Source organism: Peromyscus eremicus, chromosome 1, assembly GCF_949786415.1.
Source record: "Peromyscus eremicus chromosome 1, PerEre_H2_v1, whole genome shotgun sequence".
NCBI classification, from domain to species: Eukaryota; Metazoa; Chordata; class Mammalia; order Rodentia; family Cricetidae; genus Peromyscus; species Peromyscus eremicus.
The window spans coordinates 69,822,275-69,835,848 of NC_081416.1; the positions used below are offsets into that span (position 1 = coordinate 69,822,275).

The 13,574-nt window shown below is 42.8% G+C and overlaps 1 protein-coding gene across 3 annotated transcripts in view; it reads left to right on the plus strand.

The window, feature by feature from the left end:
* Eef1akmt2 (EEF1A lysine methyltransferase 2) overlaps window positions 1-13,574 on the plus strand; it is an 82,872-nt gene that overhangs the window by 34,120 nt on the left and 35,178 nt on the right. For 2 of the 3 annotated variants that reach the window (XR_009379798.1, XR_009379801.1), the window contains exon 7: window positions 8,673-9,028. The exons of the other annotated variant lie outside the window; for it this stretch is intronic. The gene's annotated coding sequence lies outside the window, so the exon portion shown is untranslated. Of the gene's footprint in view, window positions 1-8,672; window positions 9,029-13,574 lie in introns of those variants that run through there. 3 annotated transcript variants of the gene reach the window in all.

The following is a 13,574-nucleotide window of genomic DNA, read 5'->3' on the forward strand; positions in this document are numbered from 1 at the left end:
ACAGGGCCACAGGGAACCTGCAGGTCCATGGGGATTCAGGCCTGAATGCTGCAGGTAGCTGGTCAGGCTCCACAACTTAACAAATAGAAAGTATGGAGAACATTTTGTTTTAACCAGGTATTCAAGTTGGAGTTTCTTTTGGGAACTGACACTTTGGTTTGTGATTCAAACCTGACACTAGCTTGATTAAAGCCATTTTAAAATAAGTACTTGATTTTTTTTCCCCCATTGTAGTAACAAGCTTATTTTTCTTCTTGTTCCTCTCCAATGTGCATGCAATCTTCTATTAGAGAAAAGAAGGGAGCCAAACATATATAAAAGACCTTAATACCTTTTATACATTTATAAAATTTCTGTACTGCTGCAGTGTACCACTGCATGCTGACAGGGTTCATTCTCATCTATTCTCATTCCTGTAGAAACCTCAGTTTTTGAGGCACATATATAATTGTTTGATTTTTTTTTTTTCCTTTCCTCTCCTCCTTTTTGAGACAAGGTCTCACGTAATCTAAGCAAGCTTTGACCCTCCTTTGCAGCTGAGGATAGCCCTGAACTCTGATCCTTGATCTTTCTGCCTCAATCTTCTGTGTTGGGATTATAGGAGTTTGCTACCACACCCTGCTCAAACTATGCAATTTTCCCACTTTATAGATTTGTGTCTCTATATACATAGTATGAATGTATCTGACCTTTTTTCTGTCTGGTGGCCTACACTGAAAATAAGAACAAATACAATCAGTTTGTCTCCAAGGGAGAGACCTGGGTTTTGACTTCCTGTTTTTGCCTCTAAGAACTAGGATCTATCTTTTGCAGAAACAGTGCTCAGCTTTCAGGGCAAGAGACCAAGTGTCTTGTGTTGCACAGTAGTAACCACTCCAGCTAATTGCAGGGGTGTAGATGGCCTCTGAAAGGATCTTGTCCAGTATATTTTACTGGAAGAAGGCTGCCACAACTTGGAGCTTGGCTGTGGGAAGCAAGGAACACAGTAGATTTAGAGACATACTGGGGGAAAAAATTAGAAAATCCTTATCATTTCTTTTGGTCAGGCAGGAAACAGAGATGTCTTTAGATGAAGTGTGAATGCAGGAACATGTCTTATTAACAGTTAATGGAAGAAAATTAATGCTAATGTATTCTTCATACACACCATGCAATTTGTTAGAAAGTAAAGGAATAGTTTGAAATTCTTTGGTCAATTGATGGATTCCTATGTTAGGGGCATAGAAATGAAACTCAACATTAAGCAGACAAATACCCAAGCCCACAGGCTACATAAATGCTGAATAAAACCAGCTCTACAATGGAACTCTGAAAAGCACCGGGTACCAGGCCTAATGAATGATTGAATATGACCTTAGTAAAATCCCTGGAGTGTTGTTGAAAGATCATTCATTTCCAGCTTAGATGTCAAGATGGGCTCTAGTAACCACGAAAAAAAGAGAGCTTGAGTGGGTACTTACTGAGTTTTAAAAATCTTTATAACACAGTGAGTTAGACTAATCATTAATAAAAGGGTTTCTCTAGCGGAATTTCAGGCTATCACTGTGTGGACTTGGAGCTTAGACCCAGGGAAGCCAAATTAAAAGGATAAGAATAATTCCTAAGACATGACTATATCAGTGTTCTGCTTTTGTGGAGTAGAACTTCAAAAACCGGGCATGTATGAGCTGAGAGAATGTACTTTTGTCATGCTGATAGTGTTGTGAGGAAGACTGAAGAAGACCAAGCAGTCCATTGTATCTTAAAAAATGTTTGTAAATTACTGCCCAGCAAGTAATAGAACAAGTCATAAAACCCCCATGTCTAGTTTTCAATTTTTAGAGGAAACTGTTTTCTTGTTTTCCTGAAGAAATGGCACATTTTTAAAAACAATTTTTAATTTTTTTCTTTATTTGTCTCTGTAAAAATATGCCATTTGGGTGAGTGCCCATCTAGGTCAAAAGAAGAGCGTGTTGGATCTCCTGGAATTGGAGTTACAGGCAGTTGTGAGCTACCTTATGTGGGTGCTTAGAACTGATCTTCTGTAAGAGCAGGAAGTGCTCTTAACTGCTGAGCCACTTGTCTAGCCCTGTGTTACATTTTTACATGTTGTTGTTATTACTGTATCAGAAAATGATAAATTAGTGTCTAATTTTTTATTGTGTATAGTGCCTGGAAGCTACTTTTAAAAAAAGTGAGTGTAAACCGGGCGGTGGTGGCGCACGCCTTTAATCCCAGCACTCGGGAGGCAGAGCCAGGTGGATCTTTGTGAGTTCCAGGCCAGCCTGGGCTACCGAGTGAGTTCCAGGAAAGGCGCAAAGCTACATAGAGAGACCCTGTCTCGAAAAACTAAAAAAAAAAAAAAAAAAAAAAAGTGAGTGTAATCTCTCCGTTTTCCCCAAGCCATAAGCGTTAGCACATGATCCAGCAATTATATGTCCTAGAGAATACCAGAGTAGCTTAGAAAGAAATATGGAATACTCCAGTTGATTAGGGGTCTTCACTGATGCACGGTGGATGAAATAGTTTGTTGTCAGGGACAGTAGCAGAGTAGAAACTGAACTGGGTTGGTTCTTGCTGTTGCCTCTTGCTGCTTTCGAAAGGAAAGACTCGAGAGGAAGAGGCTAAATGTAGATGAGTGTGGGTGCTTCAAGTTCAGATTTGCTTCCTAACCCCTTGCTAATATGAAAATGTCAGGCCTTTGTTCCTGTCTAATTTTAGTACATCCTGGCTTAAAGAAAATATTAGGATGATTTCCAACCATGGAACTTGGAGAGGCGAGACACAGGGAGGAAGAGTGGAGGAAAGAGCAGTTTATATTCCATATCCGCCTGCCTTTCTGTGACAGCATCTAGCCCTTACTCTGTTGATTTGCTGAGGAAATAAATTTAGATGCACTGAAGCAATGGTAATTAGGTTTTCCTTCCATGTCTTCTGTAGAAGCCTCATTGGAGTTTGAATGGGGAAAATTATAGTATGGTATTTAATAGACTTTCGCATTGTCTGAGTTAAAGAGCCATGCACAAGCTTTGGGAGGGAAGCCTAGAGCTGTGAGGGATAACTCATGTCTGTCATTTATAAAGGGAACCTTGGAGATGTTTCAGTGAGCCTGCTTTTATACCGTTGTTTGAGTGAGAGTAATATTTATTATTTTTGAGTAGTTATAAGTCAGACACAGTTTTGATGTATTTATCCCCTTGCAAGCCATAGCAGGCTTAGAAGGAAAGCTCTGATTCTGTGAAAAAAGCTTCTTGAGTCAAATAATTGATAATATAGTTTGCTCTAGAGATAGGATAAAGTCCCACATAGACTTATAGTTGTGCCAATTATTATGGTTATTGTTTAATTAAAAAGTAATTAACTAGATTAAACTAAAAGGCCATATTATAAGTATCTTACCTCACTATCAAGTAAACTGTTCTTTCAAAGGTTTGTTCATTTAGTGAGGCAGCTTTCCTGTGGGATGCTCCTATGGTAAAGATGCTACAGAAACAGAAGAGATCATTTTGTTCATTCTGTTTGACTAAGGACTTGAAACAAATGAAATAGGTTATTTTTGAATTTGAAATTTAGTTGACTTCTCTTGGTTCCTTTCATTGAATGATTACAGATAGTTTGTGTAAAGTCTGTTTAAGAGGGCTAGGAGTACAGCTTATTGGTACAGTTCTTGTCTGGCATGTTTAAGGTCCTGGATTTCTCTCCAGTACCACAAAGTCAGTGACTCAGTCAGTCAGTGAATCTGTTGTGTAGAAGAGTAAGAATCAAAGGGATTGGACCTAGAGAAACCACTTTCCTTTCTTTATAAGTCATGGACATTCTGTAGATAAACGTGCCGGGTGGTGGTGGTGCACAGCTTTAATCCCAGCACTTTGGAGGCAGAGGCAGGTGGATCTCTGTGAGTTCAAGGCCACCCTTGTCTACAGGGTGAGTTCCAGGACAGCCAGGGCCACACAGAGAAACCTTGTCACAGGAAAAAGATAAAAAGGTAAACTTTAAGAAAAAAAAAATGTTTTGTTTATTTGGTGTATGCACATGCATGTATGTGCATATACATGTTGGTGTGGATGTGCTGTCTCAAGTATATGGGCCCCAGAGATCAAACTCAGGTCATCAGGATTGGTGGCAGGCACCATTTCCCATAGAACCGTACTTTACTTTTAAGTTCCTTCCTACTCATGCAGCTCAGATACCATTAATACTATAAACTGGGTGGCCTAAAATGTAGCCATTTCTTTCTCAGAGTTCTGGAAGCTGGAATTCCAAAGTGCTGGCAAGGTACCATCACCAATGCTTTTTTACATTTATTTATTTTGTGTGTGTGTGTGTGTGTGTGTGTGTGTGTGTGTGTGTGTGTGTGAGTCACATGCATGTGGAGGTCAGAGGACAACTTGTATGCTTAGTTCTTTCCTTCTACCATGTGGGTCCCAAGGATTGGATTCAGATTGTCAGGCTTGGTGGCTGGCACCTTTACCCACTGTACATCACCATGCCTGTCCCCAGGTTTGTTTTATCTTGTTCCTTGGCTTGTAGGTGGCTGCTATTTGTATGTTCACATGACTTCTGTGTGTGAAAGAGAACAAATTCACAACCTCTCAGGGTCTCTGTGTGAGGACACTGATCTCATGACCTCTCCTAACCTTGGTTATTTCATAATGGCCTCACCTACAAATACTATTGCATTGGGGCTTAGGGCTTCAATGTATGGTTTTAGGGAAGGAACCAGCAAAAATCCCTAAAAATTAGGATTGAATGAACAAGGCCTACAAAATAGATTTCTAATATATATGAGGACATTACACACTCCATTTACTAAGTATCAGTTGTTGGGTAGCTTGATGGCTCTTAAACCAAGGTATCTGTCTATTAAAAAGATGTGTATGCCTGTGTAATAAAATATTTGAAGCAAATGAATATTTTTTTAATCTGAAAAAACTTGTGCTTGGTGACTGATTGTTTCTGATATATGTTTGATTATTCAGTTTGTATTCATTTGGCCATAGAGATGACTTGACCAATAAATTTAGAAATTTGCATCTTATTGTTTAGTCTGCTTCCATCTTACATATAGAACAGTAAGATTAAGATGAGGTCCAAGGAACAATCATGATACTCTAACGAATCTTCCCCTGATTCCTCTGCGTACAAAATGCAAGCAACTGAATACTCCCAGATGACTCACTTTGTCACTCTAAGGCCTTGGGCTTTGAGATGCTTCTCTTCTGCAGCAGAGACTCTTGTCTTTTTGTACCTCCTGCCTAGGCGGCCTGTCAGTTTGTCCTGTAACTGCTTATCCTGCTGATGAAAAAGACTTTTGTTTTCCCTTTTTGTTTTGGTGGTGCTGTGGCATAAACCCTAGGGTTTTGGGCCTGTAAGGCGAGCATTCTACCGCTGAGCCCGTCTCAGCCCAGAAACTGAACTTTGTTATATCATGTCATGCATAGTCAAGGCGGCACTATTGTTTGTCCACTTCTTTGAAGCAGGCTTGATAGGTAGAGAGAACCAGGTGTGGACTCTACCCAGCAGGGCTGTGAATATTGCAAAGGTACATGGCAAGCAGCTTAGTGCCAGATAAATAAATACTCTTTCCTCCAAGAACCCTTCTTCCCATTGGAACTAAGAGGAGAATCATTAGGATTTTACCTCTCAGTGCTACCACGTTAATGTACTCAGTTCCACTGAAAGGTGTTTGTATTATAGGAGTGATTAAATGAGTGTTGAGGAGTCAGAGAAAGAAAGAACATCTGGAAAGGTAGGCCTTTCAAAACATCCTTGAAATAATTCTGGGCGCACACCTTTAATCCCAGCATTTTGGAGGCAGAGGCAGGCGGATCAGTGAGTTCCAGAACAGCCAAGGTTACACGTTCCTTAGCCTCTAACTTGGACTGTGCTGAAGCAAGCACCTTCTTACGTAGAAAGAGAATGAAGAATAAATGCCACCATGCTGAATTTGTAGATATTTTCCTGTGTTTCAGAGTGCATGGAAAAACACCTTTCAGATTGAGAACATGATCTTTTTTTTGTTTTTTTTTTTGTTTTTTTTTTTTTTTTTTTTTTTGGGTTTTTCGAGACAGGGTTTCTCTGTGTAGCTTTGCTTTGCGCCTTTCCTGGAACTCACTTGGTAGCCTAGGCCGGCCTCGAACTCACAGAGATCCGCCTGGCTCTGCCTCCCGAGTGCTGGGATTAAAGGCGTGCGCCACCACCGCCCGGCGAGAACATGATCTTTTAAGTAGTAATAAATGGTAAGAAGTTGGTGGCGCGCACGCCTTTAATCCCAGCACTCAGGAGGCAGAGGCAGGCAGATAGATCTCTGTGAGTTCGAGGCCAGCCTGGTCTACAGAGTGAGTTCCAGGAACGGCGCAAAGGTACACAGAGAACCCTGTCTCGAAAAAACAAAAACAAACAAACAAAAAAAAGAAGTGTAGATGTGGTGGTGAAAATGTTAATGTATTTGAACTGAAAACAAATGGGCAAGGTTACTGCACTTTTCTTCATTAGATCTGAGGCAAGGCATGATTCCGAGGGTTACTAAATAGGGATGCTGGGTCTCATGAGAATAGAGTTGGTCTTGGGTTTTACTGGCTAGTTAAGACGCAGTGGACTGACATGTTACAGCAAGTTTCTACTTTATACCATCCAGGCTTGATTTCTTTGATTTGAGTCACATTTCTTTCCCTGCTGTAAGTTAACTGCCATTTATATTGTTTGATGTTGAGTAATGGTAGTTTATCCAATCTGTCCTTAGTTTATGCTGGAATTGACAATGGAGTGTGTGAAGGTGCAGGGAACCACTTTTTCATGCTAGTCTAGAAAGCATGTCTTCAGCCTTCTCATTGATAGTTAGGTGAATAGATTCAGAGTGCCTAGCATCATCTGTAGAACTGTCAGACCCGAGCCCTGCTGCTTTTTCTAGTTGACCCCAGGAAATTTTAAATCTTTTATAGTTATCCCACTCCCACCCCGATCTTGCTATGTAGTTCTGACTGCTTAGAATTCACTGCGTAGATTAGACTGGCCTCAAACTCACAGGGAGCCTCCTGCCTCTGCCTCCCTACTTCTGGGATTATAAGCCTGTGAAGTAAATTGTAGGTTTTCAATTTTGTTTTTTTCCTGAGCGTCACTATAGTCCTGGCTACCTCAGCTTTCCAAGTTTTGGGGTTATAGGCAATTGCTATCATGCCCAACAAGTATTTGTACCATTTTAAAGAAATTTCTTTAAAGGTTGACATGTTTTTAGAACACTATGATCAAGGTGGTTTAACAGAACAATGATTCACTAACCTGACTTTTACCAAGTCTTGAGATTTTTTTTTTCTTTTTGTCCCTCACCTATAAATTTATTCTTTAAAATAGGAAGTCAACTTCTCTTTCATACTAGTTATTCCCCTGCTCCCCTCACGTCCCCCCCCCCCCCCAAATACCAGGGATTAAACCTAGGGCTTCATGCATGCTGGTCAAGCACTCTACCACTGAAACTAATCCCTCCGCTCTATAGTCATATCTCTCCCTTTATGCTTCAGGTATGGATGCACTACACCTTCAGGAGAACTCATACAAAACTGGTAGGGAAGAAAAACAAAGAACTAGGGGAATGTCATCCCTCTTAAAGTGACGGGTGTGAAGGAAAACAAAAGACCTTAGCTTTTGAATACAGCAGACTGGCAAACTGCTGAGGACAGGGGAAGAGATTCAGAAGCTTGCAAGCTAGGGGATGTTCTCATGTTCTCATGCGCCAGTCCCTCCTGGTTAGACCCAGACACAAAATTTCCCACTTCGTAGTTTAAACCCAAAGGATTTGGGATTAGATTGTATATTTAAGCTCTGGTAAATCATGAACTACGCCTGGTTGCTTGATAATGAGTGGAAAATGTCCTTTTGAGGGAAATAGGAAGGATATCAGTAGTTTTTAGCTTATCAGTATGTCCAAATTAAATTAGGTTTACCTTGAGGCAGTGACTTATATGAGAGACTCAACAGAGAAAAACAATTGGGCTTGTATTGCAAATACTAAATGAATTTTAAAGAATAAGAAAAAGCTCGAAATGGTTTTTACTGGAAAACAGGACATGTGAATATAGTTCAGGAGTGTAGTTGAGATATTTTCTAAGTTAAACATAGGGCAATATGAAAATACTGTGCCTTGTCTTTAGCTATGTTTTTGGTGGAGTAATAGGCACATTGTAGATGGCTAGTTGTGTGGTAGTGACACTAAAGTCACTTCAGTTGCTATACATACATCAGAGCATATGTTTTTGTTCATTCTTAACAATTATTTACTTCTATGTGTGTGAATATTTTGCCCGCATGTATATATGTGCACTAGGTGTGTGCTTGGTGCCTGTGGAGGCCAGAAGAGGGCAGAGCCACCATTAAATGGGAGAAATTGAACCCAGCTCCTCTGCAATAGCAATAAGTGCTCTAAACTGCTGAATAATCTCTCCAGCCCCCTAGATTTTGTTTTTGAAGCTTAATATTGGAATAATAAGATTGGTTTAGTAAATTTTCATATGCTAGTAACTGAATGCCGTTATTACACTTTTTCCTTTTTATTTACTGTGAATGTACTTCAGTGCCTGCTTTTCATCCCTATGTTTTCTTATAGCATATAATAATAAAAGTCACTAGGAATTTTTTTAAAAAGATACTACTGAATTGTTTTAATTTTCAAGTTTTAACTCTCACTCTGTTCTTTTTAGCTTTTAGTTTGCCTTACCCAGAGGTCTTCCATCCAGTGAGTTGCAAGCGTGACATTTGCTGTGTTTTCAGCACCTGCCAACTTGGAAACCAGGGTTTGTGCTTAGGACATAGGCTTACAACCCACACTTTGTGGTGCACAATGCCGTCCCAGCTGGCATGCTTTCGTACCTCAATGGTGCTAGACGTTCGGTTACAAAGCTGCACAGCTTCACGTGCAGATTTCAATAGTCATTCCTCTCCAAACTGCTTTCAACTTTTATTTTGTATCCCAGGAGTGAGATTGGTATCATTAAATTCACTGCTGTGGTTATTTTTCAATGAAAATAAATTTGGCTTATTCTTGGATTAAATACAATTTTTTTTTAAGAATCAAAATGCTTTAAAATTAGCTAAAACATCATGCTTTATATATCAAGCACACAAATATTATAGCCCTAAAGTTGTAACTTATTTTCATAGGTGGATAAGAAGCACAGGAAAGAACAAAAAGATTAATGTAAAGCGTTTCATAGGTAGGGAGGGCTATTAGTTGTAATTCAATGTAGATGTGGGAAAAATTGCAGAATTTTTCTGAGTAAGATCCACATATGAAAATTGCCCCATGATGGGCTCAGAGTTTTGGCCTCTAATTCTGACCAAAAACTTTACATATTTTTCCAAAGAAGTATTTTCTATCAACTTGCTTTCAGTCGCCAATCTCTTTGAAAACATTTCAGGTGGATTTGGTGATGTCTGTCTTCCCATAATCTATTATAAGCAATTTTAAAAGGTTTTGCTTGGAAAAAAAAAGGTCCTTTCAGATGTAGAAAGAACAGTGTGAAATGTGAGTGACTGGCTTTTAATACAACAGTGTGACAAAGAGGCGCAGTGGCTTTTAGAAGCTGAATAAAGGGGTTGGTACACAAGCATCTGCATACTGCTGTTGGGCCCAATGTATAACATGTCTGACATTTGTTTAGTTCACTTTGTTAGTCTAACTGAATTCCTGTGGTTATTCTTTTATAATTTTTAGTGGTGTACTCTTAGACATAGGTACAGTTAGATGTGAAACTGAACAGTTACTGGCACCGACTCAAACTTCAAAGCTTAGTTCTTTGTTGTTTGAACATCACACTGATCTGGTTCTAAAGGCATAAAAATAAAACACCCACTAACTGCTTTAGACACTCCTTAGTATATATCAAATGCAACCTTTACCCTCCCCTCCACAGATGTGCTTAGGTGAACACTTCTTTAGCTTGTTGATACAAGTTATAGTTGGTTACACCCTTTCTTAATAAAATACACCCTTATTGTCTCCTGTTGCTTAAGAGCTGTAAGCTTGGAGTTGGGGAGCTGTAACAGTGATACTCAGTGAAGGATACATGATGCATACTGCGCACACAAATAGCCCTCTATTTGCTAGTCCTCCTTTTGGGGGAAAGCCAAAAGAACCAGTATTGCTTTATCCCTGGGTCTCATACTGGTCTTAGAGTAAGAGACTAAGTCATCCTTGCATTTTATACTTTCCGGGGTGTTGCATGGCTTCAATCAAGTTAGTTTTTATTCAGGATAATGGCAGAGTTACAAGTGGTCATTTTTTAGATTTGTGGACTTCTTTCTGAATTGGCCTATGAATTTGTGTTTAGGTGTCTGGTAGTACTCTAAATCTGGTTCTGATTTGGCTGACTATTTAAGCATGAACAAAGGTAGACAGTTGAACTCCCCTCCCTCTTCCCAGCTGCTGCGTACCTAATCTTAAATTCAGTTGACTGGCTTTGTGTCTATTCTGAATTAAAACCTTAATACAACAGCCTTGTGGACAGGACTTTTTATAATAAAGAGCCATCACATTTAACATTAGGGATCAAATGTGTGGTAACCTTTATGGAAGAATAACATAAGCCTCAATGCATATGTCTTTTTAGTCTTGAAGATTGAGATTTAGACACCTACGTTGGTTAGTTCAGCTCCTTAAGCAGGAGTTTTAGTCCTAGGTAAGAAAGGCTAAGAACCAGAAAAACAGGCTGCTTAGGCTTGGAAAAGGAGATGGTGTAGCAAAGAAGCTGCCCATAACCCCCATCTTTGGAATTTCATGAGACTAACATGGTCCTGAAAGCCACAAGAATAATGGTTGCAATAATTGTTTCCAGGCGTAGGACCCCTGGCATCTTGATTTTTTAAGTTGACCCGATGAACTAGTAATTGCAGGGATAAACTGAATGTTTGCCAGCAGGAGTCACTCTAGGCCTCCCAATAAAAAGTTAGTGCATTAAACTGTCCTTAGAGCACTTGGAGGCTAAGGTAGTACTGAGGTGAGGTGGCTTCTGGAAGGGAAGTGACATTAAGTGTGCCTTCTTTTTACAGAACACGTGGTTCTTACCCCTTTCAAAATGGGCCCATAACACCTTTTAAAAAAGAAAATAGTGTATTAATGGATATGAGTGTCTTTGTATTCTGCATATTAGGACACTTTCGGCCTCCTTGGGGGTGATCTGATTGTGTTCACATCTCTCTGAGGTGAACAGACTTCTTAATCTTATGGCAAAATCTCTGGAATGAACTTTAGTAAGTCGAAATGAGGTTAGCTCATGCTTTTCTGAAAAGAATAGGTCCAGTGTGGTGACAAACTGAAATATTTCAGCAATAGCCATGAAATCTAATAGTTTCCCAAGTGCACACAAACTCAAAAAGTTAATTGTTCATTTATGTTTGATACTGGGATTTCAACATTGGATTAAAACCAATTAAATGTTCCTAGAAGCAACAGAAAAAGTTTCCTGATTTATGAATAGAACCATTCAAACGGTGCAGACACAATCCATGTAAAGTAATGAGGTGTTTTGTTTTTTTGGCAAAGGAAAACACAAAACAGGCAAAGGGACTTAGAAAAACAACTCTAAAAATCTCTTTGGATACTAGGTTAATGACACACATCAGCAGGAAGGAGTGATAGGAAATCTAGGGCTTCGTTTCACAAGGAACATAGTCCCCTCCCCCAGGTGAGCTGCACAATGAAAATACTCTGCTTATTCTATCAGGGTTACATTCCTGCACTTAAGTCAACATCCTAAGTTACAGAACTAAACATGCCCTGCCTCTGCTTAGCAACCGCAAATCCTTCCTTCGCCAGTTGCATGTATTTTGGATGTGGCATCTGAAGTACAAATTCCTCTATTTTGATCGCACCCAAAGTCAGGAACAGTGCTTTATTATCCTAAAGTGTGGCCGCTCCAGGGCCCTCCCCCAACTCCTTGCGGTCCTGTTCGCCCTAGATGGGATCCCTTTTAAACTGCGAAGCCTAACCCGGAAGCTGGCAGTCCGAAGCCCACACGGCCTGGGTTTCTGTCCTGACTCGTGCGGGGCTATTTCCCGCGGCCGGGGCTTCCAGGCGCGGGGGTCGTGCGGTGCGGGTTCGCTGGACACCCGGCAGCCCTGCCGGAGGCGCGCCGCGACCCCCCCACTCCCCGCCCACCGGCGGCTGCGCGCACTGCACCTCGTAGCGGCACGCTGGGCGCCCTGGCCGCGACGCCGCCCGCACAGCGCCGCTGAGTTCACGCAGCCGCGGTCGGGCGGCCCGGCGGCAGCACTGGCGGCCTGGCCGAGGCCAGTTAAAGGGACGAGTTGCAAACAGTTCAGGAAGTGACAAGTCGATTTCCTCCTCCCCGGGAGCAGCTCGGTACAAAGCGCTCGGCGCAGGCAGGAGAGCGTGCGCACGGCGGACGCGGGCGGGCAGTCCGGACGACTTGGCGAGCGCTAGCAGTGACGGCCCCGTCCGGCGCGCACAGTAAGCGACCTGGCTGGGCGACCGCGCCTGGGGGCTGGTCCGGAGCGGGGTCGGTGCGTGCTCCCCGGCGCCGGTGGGGGAAGCCCGGCTCGCGGGCGCTGCGCGCTCTCTTTTCTTCCCCAATGCTGCTGGCTTTCTTCCCCCCTTTCTCCTTGTTAGGCGGCGGATCGGGTGGTTTCTGCCGGCGCTCAGTCTCGCTCTCCCTGGTGCAGGCGTGAGACTTGTCAGCGCGCAAGAGGGGGAAGAGCAAACCTGGCGCTGCAGGAAAGTCTGCTCCGCGGGCAGGGCAGCCGGCCGGGGAGACGGCTGCGTCCTGGGCAGCCTCCTCTAAGGCTCAACTTGAGCCTCGGTTTGTGGCATCAGCGAAGGCGCTGAGCCCCGAAGTTCTGCATCGTTTGCAGACAACTCTTTTGTTCGCGGAAGTTTACACCCGCCACCCCCGGGATGCGGGTGCGCAGGGACGACTCCAAGGCTGCTCGACTGGCCCGAGAGGTGGCGAAGTGGGTGAGAGGGCGCTTTGCCTCGGGAGGGGAAGCCGGCAGCGTGGCCGTGGTCAGGGCTTGCGGAGTGGGGGTCGCCTGTGCTGGCGTGGTTTTTGCACATGGCGAAGAGGGCCGTCCGTCACAGGATACTAGTCTAGTCACATTTTTTGCCAGTCCTTGATTTGAGAGCCGGTGGGAGTCAGGTTCCCAACTAGGGGTTTCTCTTGGTGGAACCGGGATGAAAGAGACTTGGAAACCCAGCATCCGAAGAGGGTCTGTGGTTTGAGTTGCCCCAAGTGTCTTCTCGGGCAACCCCCCCCCCCAGCTCTTCTTCCACCCCCAGACTAGGGAAACAATGCTTGGGGTGCGGGACAGGGTCCTAGAATTGCGTGGGCAGGCTTGCCTTGGACCCTCGCCTTGGGACGCTCCCTGATGCCAGGCGTGCTCCTGACCGCCGGGTTCATTAACACGTACTGTACTTAGTACCATGGCGAACAAAGAAAACCTCTTTGCAGCATTTGGTGAATGGGATTCTGCCTCCTATAGGCCACACTCTTGAGTATTCCATACGGTAGAATCCGGACTCCGTGGTGTTGGGAAAGTGGCCCCCGCCGTGGGTTGCATTCCGGGCCTGGCCCCTGAGCAGGGCATTT